The 17740-nt window shown below is 38.1% G+C and overlaps 1 long non-coding RNA gene across 1 annotated transcript; it reads right to left on the bottom strand.

Moving 5' to 3' along the window:
* Window positions 1-722: 722 nt before the first annotated feature.
* Window positions 723-11022, bottom strand: LOC130629111 (uncharacterized). The gene is made up of 3 exons (XR_008981908.1): window positions 9624-11022; window positions 6690-7348; window positions 723-1372 (listed from the first exon to the last, which is right to left on the bottom strand). It is a non-coding gene; the product is annotated as an uncharacterized LOC130629111 (long non-coding RNA).
* Between the last annotated feature and the right edge of the window lie 6718 nt (window positions 11023-17740).

Here is a 17740-nt window from a genome sequence, read left to right as displayed (position 1 = left end):
GAACATGGTTGCCTTACAGTGAGCACGTGTTCTCATGTCTACCATACAGGAAACCTATCCGCCTTACAGTGAACATGTCTACCTTGCAATGAAAGTGGGCACCTTACAATGAACATAAATACCCTACAATTAACACTTGTGCCTTACAATGATAAGTCTGGCTTTCAGTGAACCAGTTTACCTTACAGTGAACCTGTCCACCTTACAATAATCATGTCTACATTACAATGAAAATATGAACCTTACAATGAACATGTGTACCTACATATGTAACTTATAATGAACATGTGCACCTTACAGTGACCCAGTCTACCTTACAGGGAACCTGTTAAACCTACAATGAACATGTCTACCATACAAGGAACATGTCTACCTTACAATGAACATGTCTACCTTACAATGATTATTGTTGCCTTACAGTGAACAAGGCTACCTGACACGGAGCATGTCTATCCTACAGTGACTTCGTTTACCTTACATTGAACATGTGTACATCACAATGAACATATGTACCTTATAAGGAAAATGTCTAACTTATAGTGAACACGCTAACCTTACTATGACCATGCATACCTCACAATGACAAAGTGACACTTACAATGAACAAATGTGAGTCACACTGAACTAGTCTACCATACAGGAAACCTATCCACCCTACAGTGAATGTGTCTACCTTACAATGAACATGTCTACTTTACAATGAACATTGTTGCTTTACCATAAACATGTTTACCTTACAGTGTACAGGTCTACGTTACAGGCAGCAAGTATACCCTACAATGATTATCTCTACCTCACAATGAACATGTCCACATTACAATGAAAATGGTTGCTTTACTGTGAACACGTCTTCCCTACAGTAAACATGGTTACCTTACAGTGAGCACGTGTACCTATCAATAACCATGTACACCCGGCAATGAACACGTGTTCTTACCGTGAACAAACCTACCTTACATGGAGCATGTCTGTCCTACAATGACTCTGTCTACCTTACATTGAACATGTGTACCTTACAATGAAAATATGTACCTTATAATGAACATGTGTACCTTACAATGAACATGGTTGCCTTACAGTGAGCACGTGTTCACCACAATGAACATGCTTATCTTACCGTGAACATGTGTACCTTACATTAAACATATTGACCTTAGAATGAACAGTTACGCCTTACAATGAACATGCGTGCCTCACACTAAACATGTCTACCATACAGGAAACCTATCCACCCTAAAGTGAACATGTCCACCTTATAATGAAATTGGGTACCTTATAATGAACATGTATACCCTCCAATAAACACTTGTGCCTTACAATGATAATGTCTGGCTATCAGTGAACAAGTTTACCTTACAGGTAACCTTTCCACCTTACAATAAACATGTCTACATTACAATGAAAATGTGTACTTTGCAATGTTCCTGTCTACCTACATATCTACCTGATAATGAACATGTGTAACTTACAGTGACCCATTCTACCTTAAAGGGATCTTGTCAACCCTACAATGAACATTTCTACCTTACAAGGAATATGTGTAGCTTACAATGAACATGGTAACCTTAAAATGACCATAATACCTCACATTAAAATTTTGACGTATAACAACTACATATCTGCCTTACAATGAACATGTTTACCTTACAGTGTACTTGTCTACGTTACAGGGAGCAAGTCTACCCTACAATGGATATCTCTACCTTACAATGAACATGTCTACTTTAGAATGAATAATGTTGCCTTACCGTGAACAAACCTACCTTACACGGAGCATGTCTATCCTACAGTGACTTCGTTTACCTTACATTGAACATGTGTACCTTACAATGAATATGTGTACCTTACATTGAACATGGTTGCTTCACAGTGAACACGTGTTTTCCACAATAAACATGCTTATCTTACTGCAAACATGTGTGCCTTACAATGAACATATTAACCTTAGATTAAACAATTACGCCTTACAATGAACACGCGTGCCTCACACTGAACAAGTCTACCATACAGGAAACCTATCCACCCTACAGTGAATGTGTCACTGTAGGATAGACATGCTCCGTGTCAGGTACAATTTTTCACTGTAAAACAACAATTTTCATTGTAAAGTAGACTTGTTCATTGTAAGGTAGAGATATCCATTGTAGGGAAGACTTGCTCCCTGCAATGTAGAGTAGTACACTGTACGCAATTGTTCATTTTAAGGTAGAGTGTCATTGTAAGGTAACCATGTTTGTTGTAAGTTACACATATTCCTTGTAAGGTAGACATGGTCATTGTAGGGTGGACAGGTTCCCTGCAATCTAAACTTATTCACTGAAAGCCAGACATTATCATTGTAAGGCACAGGTGTTCATTGTAGGGTATATATGATCATTGTAAGGTACCCACTTTCATTGTAAGGTAGACATGTTCACTGTAGGGTGGATAGGTTTCCTGTATGGTAGACATGTTCAGTGTGAGGCATGCATGTTCCTTGTATGGCGTAATTGTTCATTGTAAGGCGTAATTGTTTATTCTAAGGTAAACATGTTCATTGTAAGGTACACATGTTTACTGTAAGGTAGGCATGTTCATTGTAGAAAGCACGTGTCCACTGTAAGTCAACCATGTTCATTGTAATGTGGACATGTTCATTGTGAGGTAGAGATAATCATTGTAGGGTAGACTTGCCGCCTGTAACGTAGACCGGTACACTGTAAGGTATACATGTTCATTGTAAAGCAGATATGTTTATTTTCAGGTTCAATTTTTCATGGTACGGTGGACATGTTCATTGTAGGGTGGACAGGTTGCTGAAGGCAAGGGTTAGGGTTAGGGTTACGGTTAGGGTTAGGATTAGGGTTAGGTAACATTGTAAGGCACAAGTGTTCATTGTAGGTTATACTTGTTCATTGTAAGGTACCCATTTTCATTGTCAGGCAGACATGTTCACTGCAGAGTGGATAGGTTTCTTGTGTGGTAGACATGTTCAGTGTGAGGCATGCATGTTCATTCTATGGCGTAATTGTTCATTCTAAGGTTAATATGTTCATTGTAAGGTACACATGTTCACTGTAAGATAAGCACGTTCATTGTGGGAAACACGTGTTTACTGTAAAGCAACCATTTTCAATGTAAGGCACACATATTCATTGTAAGGTACACATGTTCATTGTAAGGTAGACAAAGTCATTGGAGGGTAGACATGCTCCGTGTACGGTAGGCTTGTTCACTGTAAGGGACACATGTTCATTGCCGGGTGCAATTGGTTATTGTTTGGTACACGTGTTCACTGTGAGGTAACCATGTTTATTGTAGGGAAGACGTGTTCACAGTAGGGCAACCATGTTCATTGTAAGGTAGATATCCTCATTGTAAGGTAGAGATACTCATTTTAGGGCAGACTTGCTCCCTGTTACGTAGACTGCCACACTGTAAGAAAAACATGTTCATTGTCAGGCACATTTGTTCATTGTGAGGGTTACTTGTTCATTGTGAGGTATACATGGTCATAGTAAGGATAGCATGTTCATTTTAAGGTACACACTTTCATTATAAAGTACATATATTAATTGTAAAGTACACATGTTCAATGTAAGGTAGACAAAGCCACTGTAGGATAGACATGCTCGTGTAAGGTAGGCCTGTTTACTGTAAGGCAACAATAATCATTGTAAAGTAGACTTGATCATTGTAAGGTAGAGATATCCATTCTAGGGTAGACTTGCTCCCTGTAACGTAGACTGGTACACTGTAAGATAAAGATATTCTTGTAAGGTAATCATGCTCATTGTAAGGCAGATATATTGTTGTTATACGTCAGTTTCTCATTGTGAGGTAACATGGTCATTGTAAGGTTACCATGTTCATTGTAAGGTACACATACTCCTTGTAAGGTAGACTCGTTTATTGTAGGGTTGTCAGGTTCGCTGTAAAGTAGACTGGGTCACTGTAAGGTACACATGTTCATTATAAGGTACATATGTTCATTGTAAGGTAAACATCTAAGGTAGACGCTGTCATTATAGGATATACATGCTCCGTGTAAGGCAGGCTTGTTCACTGTAAAGCAACAATGTTTATTTTACAGCAGACACGTTCATTGCAAGGTAGAGATATCCATTGTATTGTACATTTGCTCCCTGTAAGGTAGACTAGTACACTGTAAGCTAAACATGTCCATTGTAAAGAAGATATGTAGTTTTTATAGGTCAATTTTTCAATGTAAGGTAACATGGTCATTGTAAAGTTACCATGTTTATTGTAAGGTGCACATATTCGTTGTAAGGTAGAAATGTTCATTGTAGGGTTGACAGGTTCCCTTTAAGGTAGAATGGGTCACTGTAAGTTACACATGTTCATTATCAGGTACACATGTAGGTAGACAGGAACATTGCAAGGTACACATTTTCATTGTAATGTAGACATGATTATTGTAAGGTGGACAGGTTCACTGTAAGGTAAACTGGTTCACTGAAAGCCAGACATTATCATTGTAAGGCACAAGTGGTAATTGTAGGGTATTTATGTTCATTGTAAGGTGCCCACTTTCATTGCAAGGTAAACATGTTCACTGTAAGGCGGATAGGTTTCCTGTATGGTAGACATGAGAACACGTGCTCACTGTAAGGCAACCATGTTCATTGTAAGGTACACATGTTCATTATAAGGTACATATATTCATTGTAAGGTACACATGTTTAATGTAAGGTAGACAAAGTCATTGTAGGATAGACATGCCCCGTGTACGATAGGCTTGTTCACAGTAAGGCAACAATACTTATTGTAAAGTAGACATGTTCATTGTAAGGTAGAGATATCCATTGTAGGGTACACTTGCTCCCTGTAACGTAGACTAGTACACTGTAAGGTTAGCATGTTCATTGTAAGGTACACATTTTTCTTGTAAGGTATACATGTTCACTGTAGGGTTGAAAGGTTTCCTGTAAGGTAGACTGGGTCACTGTAAGGTACACATGTTAATTATAGGGTACACATGTTCAATGTAAGGTAAGGATACTGACTGTAGGACAGACGTGCCCCCTGTTTCGTAGACTGCCACACTGTAAAGTACACATGTTCATTGTCAGGCACATTTGTTCATTGTAAGGGTCACTTGTTCATTGTGGTGTATACCTGGTCATAGTAAGGACAGCATGTTCATGTTAAGGTACACATTTTCATTATAAGGTACATATGTTCATTGTAAGTTACACATGTTCAATGCAAGGTAGACAAAGTCATTGTAGGATGGACATGATCTGTGTAAGGCTGCCTTGTTTACTGTAAGGCAACAATAATCATTGTAAGGTAGACATGTTCATTGTAAGGTGGACATGTTCCTTGTATGGTAGACATGTTCATTGTAGGTTTAACAGGTTCCCTGTAAGGTAGACTGGGTCACTGTAAGGTACACATGTTCATTATAAGTTACATATGTAGGTACACATGTTCATTGTAAGGTTCATATTTTCATTGTAATGTAGACATGATTATTGTAAGGTGGACAGGTTCACTGTAAGGTAAACTGGTTCACTGAAAGCCAGACATTATCATTGTAAGGCACAAGTGTTAATTGTAGGGTATTTATGTTCATTGTAAGGTACCCACTTTCATGGCAAGGTAGACATGTTCACTGTAAAGCGGATAGGTTTCCTGCATGGTAGACATTAGAACTCGTGCTCACTGTAAGGCAACCATGTTCATTGTAAGGTACACATGTTCATTATAAGGTACATATATTCATTGTAAGGTACACATGTGTACCTTACAATGTACTAGTCTACGTTACAGGGAGCAAGTGTACCCTACAATGGATATCTCTACCTTACAATGAACATGTCTACTTTACAATAAGTATTGTTGCCTTACTGTGAACAAGCCTATCGTACACGGGGCATGTCTATCCTAAAATGACTTTGTCTACCTTACATTAAACATGTGTACCTTACAATGAATATATGTACCTTATAATGAACATGTGTACCTTACAATGAACATGGTTGCCTTACAGTGAGCACGTGTTCTCATGTCTACCATACAGGAAACCTATCCGCCTTACAGTGAACATGTCTACCTTGCAATGAAAGTGGGCACCTTACAATGAACATAAATACCCTACAATTAACACTTGTGCCTTACAATGATAAGTCTGGCTTTCAGTGAACCAGTTTACCTTACAGTGAACCTGTCCACCTTACAATAATCATGTCTACATTACAATGAAAATATGAACCTTACAATGAACATGTGTACCTACATATGTAACTTATAATGAACATGTGCACCTTACAGTGACCCAGTCTACCTTACAGGGAACCTGTTAAACCTACAATGAACATGTCTACCATACAAGGAACATGTCTACCTTACAATGAACATGTCTACCTTACAATGATTATTGTTGCCTTACAGTGAACAAGGCTACCTGACACGGAGCATGTCTATCCTACAGTGACTTCGTTTACCTTACATTGAACATGTGTACATCACAATGAACATATGTACCTTATAAGGAAAATGTCTAACTTATAGTGAACACGCTAACCTTACTATGACCATGCATACCTCACAATGACAAAGTGACACTTACAATGAACAAATGTGAGTCACACTGAACTAGTCTACCATACAGGAAACCTATCCACCCTACAGTGAATGTGTCTACCTTACAATGAACATGTCTACTTTACAATGAACATTGTTACTTTACCATAAACATGTTTACCTTACAGTGTACAGGTCTACGTTACAGGCAGCAAGTATACCCTACAATGATTATCTCTACCTCACAATGAACATGTCCACATTACAATGAAAATGGTTGCTTTACTGTGAACACGTCTTCCCTACAGTAAACATGGTTACCTTACAGTGAGCACGTGTACCTATCAATAACCATGTACACCCGGCAATGAACACGTGTTCTTACCGTGAACAAACCTACCTTACATGGAGCATGTCTGTCCTACAATGACTCTGTCTACCTTACATTGAACATGTGTACCTTACAATGAAAATATGTACCTTATAATGAACATGTGTACCTTACAATGAACATGGTTGCCTTACAGTGAGCACGTGTTCACCACAATGAACATGCTTATCTTACCGTGAACATGTGTACCTTACATTAAACATATTGACCTTAGAATGAACAGTTACGCCTTACAATGAACATGCGTGCCTCACACTAAACATGTCTACCATACAGGAAACCTATCCACCCTAAAGTGAACATGTCCACCTTATAATGAAATTGGGTACCTTATAATGAACATGTATACCCTCCAATAAACACTTGTGCCTTACAATGATAATGTCTGGCTATCAGTGAACAAGTTTACCTTACAGGTAACCTTTCCACCTTACAATAAACATGTCTACATTACAATGAAAATGTGTACTTTGCAATGTTCCTGTCTACCTACATATCTACCTGATAATGAACATGTGTAACTTACAGTGACCCATTCTACCTTAAAGGGATCTTGTCAACCCTACAATGAACATTTCTACCTTACAAGGAATATGTGTAGCTTACAATGAACATGGTAACCTTAAAATGACCATAATACCTCACATTAAAATTTTGACGTATAACAACTACATATCTGCCTTACAATGAACATGTTTACCTTACAGTGTACTTGTCTACGTTACAGGGAGCAAGTCTACCCTACAATGGATATCTCTACCTTACAATGAACATGTCTACTTTAGAATGAATAATGTTGCCTTACCGTGAACAAACCTACCTTACACGGAGCATGTCTATCCTACAATGACTTTGTCTACCTTACATTAAACATGTGTACCTTACAATGAATATATGTACCTTATAATGAACATGTGTACCTTTCAATGAACATGGTTGCCTTACAGTGAGCACGAGTTCTCATGTCTACCATACAGGAAACCTATCCGCTTTACAGTGAACATGTCTACCTTGCAAGGAAAGTGGGTACCTTACAATGAACATAAATACCCTACAATTAACACTTGTGCCTTACAATGATAATGTCTGGCTTTCAGTGAACCAGTTTACCTTACAGTGAACCTGTCCACCTTACATTAATCATGTCTACATTACAATGAAAACATGAACCTTACAATGAACATGTGTACCTACATATGTAACTTATAATGAACATGTGTACCTTACAGTGACCCAGTCTACCTTACAGGGAACCTGTTAAACCTACAATGAACATGTCTGCCATACAAGGCACATGTCCACCTTACAATGAACATGTCTACCTTACAATGATTATTGTTGCCTTACAGTAAACAAGGCTGCCTTACACAGATCATGTCCATCCTACAGTGACTTTGTCTACCTTGCATTGAACATGTGTAACTTACAATGAACATATGTACCTTATAATGAAAATGTGTACCTTAAAATGAACATGCTGTCCTTACTATGACCAGGTATACATCACAATGAACAAGTGACCCTTACAATGAACAAATGTGCCTGACAGTGAACATGTTTACTTTACAGTGTGGCAGTCTACGAAACAGGGGGCACGTCTGTCCTACAATCAGTATCTTTACCTTACATTGAACATGTGTACCCTATAATTATCATGTGTACCTTACAGTGACCCAGTCTACCTTACAGGGAACCTTTCAACCCTACAGTGAACATGTATACCTTACAAGAAAAATGTGTACCTTACAATGAACATGTTAACCTTACAGTGTACTAGTCTACGTTACAGGGAGCAAGTGTACCCTACAATGGATATCTCTACCTTACAATGAACATGTCTACTTTACAATAAGTATTGTTGCCTTACTGTGAACAAGCCTATCGTACACGGGGCATGTCTATCCTAAAATGACTTTGTCTACCTTACATTAAACATGTGTACCTTACAATGAATATATGTACCTTATAATGAACATGTGTACCTTACAATGAACATGGTTGCCTTACAGTGAGCACGTGTTCTCATGTCTACCATACAGGAAACCTATCCGCCTTACAGTGAACATGTCTACCTTGCAATGAAAGTGGGCACCTTACAATGAACATAAATACCCTACAATTAACACTTGTGCCTTACAATGATAATGTCTGGCTTTCAGTGAACCAGTTTACCTTACAGTGAACCTGTCCACCTTACAATAATCATGTCTACATTACAATGAAAATATGAACCTTACAATGAACATGTGTACCTACATATGTAACTTATAATGAACATGTGCACCTTACAGTGACCCAGTCTACCTTACAGGGAACCTGTTAAACCTACAATGAACATGTCTACCATACAAGGAACATGTCTACCTTACAATGAACATGTCTACCTTACAATGATTATTGTTGCCTTACAGTGAACAAGGCTACCTTACACAGATCATCTCCATCCTACAATGACTTTGTCTACCTTGCATTGAACATGTGTAACTTACAATGAACATATGTACCTTATAATGAAAATGTGTACCTTAAAATGAACATGCTGTCCTTACTATGACCACGTATACATCACAATAAACAAGTGACCCTTACAATGAACAAATGTGAGTCACACTGAACTAGTCTACCATACAGGAAACCTATCCACCCTACAGTGAATGTGTCTACCTTACAATGAACATGTCTACTTTACAATGAACATTGTTACTTTACCATAAACATGTTTACCTTACAGTGTACAGGTCTACGTTACAGGCAGCAAGTATACCCTACAATGATTATCTCTACCTCACAATGAACATGTCCACATTACAATGAAAATGGTTGCTTTACTGTGAACACGTCTTCCCTACAGTAAACATGGTTACCTTACAGTGAGCACGTGTACCTATCAATAACCATGTACACCCGGCAATGAACACGTGTTCTTACCGTGAACAAACCTACCTTACATGGAGCATGTCTGTCCTACAATGACTCTGTCTACCTTACATTGAACATGTGTACCTTACAATGAAAATATGTACCTTATAATGAACATGTGTACCTTACAATGAACATGGTTGCCTTACAGTGAGCACGTGTTCACCACAATGAACATGCTTATCTTACCGTGAACATGTGTACCTTACATTAAACATATTGACCTTAGAATGAACAGTTACGCCTTACAATGAACATGCGTGCCTCACACTAAACATGTCTACCATACAGGAAACCTATCCACCCTAAAGTGAACATGTCCACCTTATAATGAAATTGGGTACCTTATAATGAACATGTATACCCTCCAATAAACACTTGTGCCTTACAATGATAATGTCTGGCTATCAGTGAACAAGTTTACCTTACAGGTAACCTTTCCACCTTACAATAAACATGTCTACATTACAATGAAAATGTGTACTTTGCAATGTTCCTGTCTACCTACATATCTACCTGATAATGAACATGTGTAACTTACAGTGACCCATTCTACCTTAAAGGGATCTTGTCAACCCTACAATGAACATTTCTACCTTACAAGGAATATGTGTAGCTTACAATGAACATGGTAACCTTAAAATGACCATAATACCTCACATTAAAATTTTGACGTATAACAACTACATATCTGCCTTACAATGAACATGTTTACCTTACAGTGTACTTGTCTACGTTACAGGGAGCAAGTCTACCCTACAATGGATATCTCTACCTTACAATGAACATGTCTACTTTAGAATGAATAATGTTGCCTTACCGTGAACAAACCTACCTTACACGGAGCATGTCTATCCTACAATGACTTTGTCTACCTTACATTAAATATGTGTACCTTACAATGAATATATGTACCTTATAATGAACATGTGTACCTTTCAATGAACATGGTTGCCTTACAGTGAGCACGAGTTCTCATGTCTACCATACAGGAAACCTATCCGCTTTACAGTGAACATGTCTACCTTGCAAGGAAAGTGGGTACCTTACAATGAACATAAATACCCTACAATTAACACTTGTGCCTTACAATGATAATGTCTGGCTTTCAGTGAACCAGTTTACCTTACAGTGAACCTGTCCACCTTACATTAATCATGTCTACATTACAATGAAAACATGAACCTTACAATGAACATGTGTACCTACATATGTAACTTATAATGAACATGTGTACCTTACAGTGACCCAGTCTACCTTACAGGGAACCTGTTAAACCTACAATGAACATGTCTGCCATACAAGGAACATGTCCACCTTACAATGAACATGTCTACCTTACAATGATTATTGTTGCCTTACAGTAAACAAGGCTGCCTTACACAGATCATGTCCATCCTACAGTGACTTTGTCTACCTTGCATTGAACATGTGTAACTTACAATGAACATATGTACCTTATAATGAAAATGTGTACCTTAAAATGAACATGCTGTCCTTACTATGACCAGGTATACATCACAATGAACAAGTGACCCTTACAATGAACAAATGTGCCTGACAGTGAACATGTTTACTTTACAGTGTGGCAGTCTACGAAACAGGGAGCACGTCTGTCCTACAATCAGTATCTTTACCTTACATTGAACATGTGTACCCTATAATTATCATGTGTACCTTACAGTGACCCAGTCTACCTTACAGGGAACCTTTCAACCCTACAGTGAACATGTATACCTTACAAGAAAAATGTGTACCTTACAATGAACATGTTAACCTTACAGTGTACTAGTCTACGTTACAGGGAGCAAGTGTACCCTACAATGGATATCTCTACCTTACAATGAACATGTCTACTTTACAATAAGTATTGTTGCCTTACTGTGAACAAGCCTATCGTACACGGGGCATGTCTATCCTAAAATGACTTTGTCTACCTTACATTAAACATGTGTACCTTACAATGAATATATGTACCTTATAATGAACATGTGTACCTTACAATGAACATGGTTGCCTTACAGTGAGCACGTGTTCTCATGTCTACCATACAGGAAACCTATCCGCCTTACAGTGAACATGTCTACCTTGCAATGAAAGTGGGCACCTTACAATGAACATAAATACCCTACAATTAACACTTGTGCCTTACAATGATAATGTCTGGCTTTCAGTGAACCAGTTTACCTTACAGTGAACCTGTCCACCTTACAATAATCATGTCTACATTACAATGAAAATATGAACCTTACAATGAACATGTGTACCTACATATGTAACTTATAATGAACATGTGCACCTTACAGTGACCCAGTCTACCTTACAGGGAACCTGTTAAACCTACAATGAACATGTCTACCATACAAGGAACATGTCTACCTTACAATGAACATGTCTACCTTACAATGATTATTGTTGCCTTACAGTGAACAAGGCTACCTTACACAGATCATGTCCATCCTACAATGACTTTGTCTACCTTGCATTGAACATGTGTAACTTACAATGAACATATGTACCTTATAATGAAAATGTGTACCTTAAAATGAACATGCTGTCCTTACTATGACCACGTATACATCACAATAAACAAGTGACCCTTACAATGAACAAATGTGCCTGACAATGAACATGTTTACTTTACAGTGTGGCAGTCTACGAAACAGGGGGCACGTCTGTCCTACAATCAGTATCCCTACCTTACATTGAACATGTGTACCCTGTAATTAACATGTGTACCTTACAGTGACCCAGTCTACCTTACAGGGAACCTTTCAACCCTACAGTGAACATGTATACCTTACAAGAAGAATGTGCACCTTACAATGAACATGTTAACCTTACAGTGTACTAGTCTACGTTACAGGGAGCAAGTGTACCCTACAATGGATATCTCTACCTTACAATGAACATGTCCACATTACAATGAAAATGGTTGCTTTACTGTGAACACGTCTTCCCTACAGTAAACATGGTTACCTTACAGTGAGCACGTGTACCTAACAATAACCATGTACACCCGGCAATGAACACGTGTTCTTACCGTGAACAAACCTACCTTACATGGAGCATGTCTGTCCTACAATGACTCTGTCTACCTTACATTGAACATGTGTACCTTACAATGAAAATATGTACCTTATAATGAACATGTGTACCTTACAATGAACATGGTTGCCTTACAGTGAGCACGTGTTCACCACAATGAACATGCTTATCTTACCGTAAACATGTGTACCTTACATTAAACATATTGACCTTAGAATGAACAGTTACGCCTTACAATGAACATGCGTGCCTCACACTAAACATGTCTACCATACAGGAAACCTATCCACCCTAGAGTGAACATGTCCACCTTATAATGAAATTGGGTACCTTACAATGAACATGTATACCCTCCAATAAACACTTGTGCCTTACAATGATAATGTCTGGCTATCAGTGAACAAGTTTACCTTACAGGGAACCTGTCCACCTTACAATAAACATGTCTACATTACAATGAAAATGTGTACTTTGCAATGTTCCTGTCTACCTACATGTGTACCTGATAATGAACATGTGTAACTTACAGTGAACCATTCTACCTTAAAGGGAACTTGTCAACCCTACAATGAACATTTCTACCTTACAAGGAATATGTGTAGCTTACAATGAACATGGTAACCTTAAAATGACCATGTTACCTCACATTAAAATTTTGACGTATAACAACTACATTTCTGCCTTACAATGAACATGTTTACCTTACAGTGTACTCGTCTACGTTACAGGGAGCAAGTCTACCCTACAATGGATATCTCTACCTTACAATGAACATGTCTACTTTAGAATGAATAATGTTGCCTTACTGTGAACAAACCTACCTTACACGGAGCATGTCTATCCTACAATGACTTTGTCTACCTTACATTAAACATGTGTACCTTACAATGAATATATGTACCTTATAATGAACATGTGTACCTTACAATGAACATGGTTGCCTTACAGTGAGCACGAGTTCTAATGTCTACCATGCAGGAAACCTATCCGCTTTACAGTGAACATGTCTACCTTGCCATGAAAGTGGGTACCTTACAATGAACATAAATACCCTACAATTAACACTTGTGCCTTACAATGATAATGTCTGGCTTTCAGTGAACCAGTTTACCTTACAGTGAACCTGTCCACCTTACAATAATCATGTCTACATTACAATGAAAATATGAACCTTACAATGAACATGTGTACCTACATATGTAACTTATAATGAACATGTGTACCTTACAGTGACCCAGTCTACCTTACAGGGAACCTGTTAAACCTACAATGAACATGTCTACCATACAAGGAACATGTCCACCTTACAATGAACATGTCTACCTTACAATGATTATTGTTGCCTTACAGTAAACAAGGCAGCCTTACACAGATCATGTCCATCCTACAATGACTTTTTCTACCTTGCATTGAACATGTGTAACTTACAATGAACATATGTACCTTATAATGAAAATGTGTACCTTAAAATGAACATGCTGTCCTTACTATGACCAGGTATACATCACAATGAACAAGTGACCCTTACAATGAACAAATGTGCCTGACAGTGAACATGTTTACTTTACAGTGTGGCAGTCTACGAAACAGGGGGCACGTCTGTCCTACAATCAGTATCTTTACCTTACATTGAACATGTGTACCCTATAATTATCATGTGTACCTTACAGTGACCCAGTCTACCTTACAGGGAACCTTTCAACCCTACAGTGAACATGTATACCTTACAAGAAAAATGTGTACCTTACAATGAACATGTTAACCTTACAGTGTACTAGTCTACGTTACAGGGAGCAAGTGTACCCTACAATGGATATCTCTACCTTACAATGAACATGTCTACTTTACAATAAGTATTGTTGCCTTACTGTGAACAAGCCTATCGTACACGGGGCATGTCTATCCTAAAATGACTTTGTCTACCTTACATTAAACATGTGTACCTTACAATCAATATATGTACCTTATAATGAACATGTGTACCTCACAATGAACATGGTTGCCTTACAGTGAGCACGTGTTCTCATGTCTACCATACAGGAAACCTATCCGCCTTACAGTGAACATGTCTACCTTGCAATGAAAGTGGGTACCTTACAATGAACATAAATACCCTACAATTAACACTTGTGCCTTACAATGATAATGTCTGGCTTTCAGTGAACCAGTTTACCTTACAGTGAACCTGTCCACCTTACAATAATCATGTCTACATTACAATGAAAATATGAACCTTACAATGAACATGTGTACCTACATATGTAACTTATAATGAACATGTGCACCTTACAGTGACCCAGTCTACCTTACAGGGAACCTGTTAAACCTACAATAAACATGTCTACCATACAAGGAACATGTCTACCTTACAATGAACATGTCTACCTTACAATGATTATTGTTGAATTACAGTAAATAAGGCTACCTTACACAGATCATGTCCATCCTACAATGACTTTGTCTACCTTGCATTGAACATGTGTAACTTGCAATGAACATATGTACCTTATAATGAAAATGTGTACCTTAAAATGAACATGCTGTCCTTACTATGACCACGTATACATCACAATGAGCAAGTGACCCTTACAATGAACAAATGTGCCTGACAATGAACATGTTTACTTTACAGTGTGGCAGTCTACGAAACAGGGGGCACGTCTGTCCTGCAATCAGTATCCCTACCTTACATTGAGCATGTGTACCCTATAATTAACATGTGTACCTTACAGTGACCCAGTCTACCTTACAGGGAACCTTTCAACCCTACAGTGAACATGTATACCTTACAAGAAAAATGTGCACCTTACAATGAACATGTTAATCTTACAGTGTACTAGTCTACGTTACAGGGAGCAAGTGTACCCTACAATGGATATCTCTACCTTACAATGAACATGTCTACTTTACAATAAGTATTGTTGCCTTACTGTGAACAAGCCTATCGTACACGGGGCATGTCTATCCTACAATGACTTTGTTTACCTTAAAATGAACATGTGTACCTTACAATAAACATGTGTACCTAACAATGAACATGGTTGCCTTGCAGGGAACGCGTGTTTCCCACAATGAACATGCGTATCTTACAGTGAACATGTGTACCTGAAAATGAACATATTAACCTTAGAATGAACAATTACGTCTAACAATCAACATGCGTTTCTCACACTGAACATGTTTACCATACAGGAAACCTATCCGCCATACAGTGAACATGTCTACCTTGCAATGAAAGTGGGTACCTTGCAATGATCATGTATACCCTACAATGAACACCTGTGCCTTACAATGATAATGTCTGGCTTTCAGTGAATCAGTTTACCTTACAGGGAACCTGTCCACCTTACAATAAACATGTCTACATTACAATGAAAATGTGTACTTTGCAATGTTCCTGTCTACCTACATGTGTACCTGATAATGAACATGTGTAACTTACAGTGACCCATTCTACCTTAAAGGGAACTTGTCAACCCTACAATGAACATTTCTACCTTACAAGGAATATGTGTAGCTTACAATGAACATGGTAACCTTAAAATGACCATGTTACCTCACATTAAAATTTTGACGTATAACAACTACATATCTGCCCTACAATGAACATGTGTACCTTACAGTGTACTCGTCTACGTTACAGGCGGCAAGTCTACCCTACAATGATTATCTCTACCTCACAATGAACATGTCCACATTACAATGAACATGGTTGACTTACAGTGGACACGTGCTTTCTACAATGAACATGCCTACCTTACAGTAAACATGTGTACCTTACAATGAACATGTTTACCTTAGAATAAACAATTACGCCTTACAATGAACAATTACGCCATACAAGGAACATGCATGCCTCACACTGAACATGTCTACCATACAGGAAACCTATCCACCCTACAGTGAACATGTCTACCTTACAATGAAAGTGGGTACCTTACAATGATCATATATACCCTACAATGAACACCTGTGCCTTACAATGATAATGTCTGGCTTTCAGTGAATAAGTTTACATTGCAGGGAACCTGTCCACCCTACAATGACCATGTCTACCTTACAAGGAATATGTGTAACTTACAACAAACATGGTTACCTTACAATGACACTCTACCTTAGAATGAACAATTGCGTACAGTGTACTACTCTACATTGCAGGGAGCAAGTCTTCCCTACAATGGATATCTCTACCTTACAATGAACAAGTCTACTTTACAATGAAAATTGTTGTTTTACAGTGAAAAATTGTACCTGACACGGAGCATGTCTATCCTACAGTGACTTCGTTTACCTTACATTGAACATGTGTACCTTACAATGAATATGTGTACCTTACATTGAACATGGTTGCTTCACAGTGAACACGTGTTTTCCACAATAAACATGCTTATCTTACTGCAAACATGTGTGCCTTACAATGAACATATTAACCTTAGATTAAACAATTACGCCTTACAATGAACACGCGTGCCTAACACTGAACAAGTCTACCATACAGGAAACCTATCCACCCTACAGTGAATGTGTCTACCTTACAATGAACATGTCTACTTTACAATGAACATTGTTGCTTTACAATGAACATGTTTACCTTACAGTGTACCGGTCTAGTTACAGGCAGCAAGTCTACCCTACAAGGATTACCTCTACCTCACAATGAACATGTCCACATTACAATGAACATGGTTGTCTTTCAGTGGACACGTGCTTTTTACAATGAACATGCCTGCCTTACAGTGAACATGTTTACCTCACATTGAAAAATTGACCTATAAAAACTACATATCTGCCTTACAATGAATATGTCTTTCTTACAATGAACATGTTTACCTTACAATGAACATGGTTGCCTTA

This window comes from Hydractinia symbiolongicarpus, chromosome 15 (assembly GCF_029227915.1).
Source record: "Hydractinia symbiolongicarpus strain clone_291-10 chromosome 15, HSymV2.1, whole genome shotgun sequence".
Lineage (NCBI taxonomy): Eukaryota > Metazoa > Cnidaria > Hydrozoa > Anthoathecata > Hydractiniidae > Hydractinia > Hydractinia symbiolongicarpus.
This window is presented reverse-complemented; position numbering and strand designations above follow the sequence as displayed.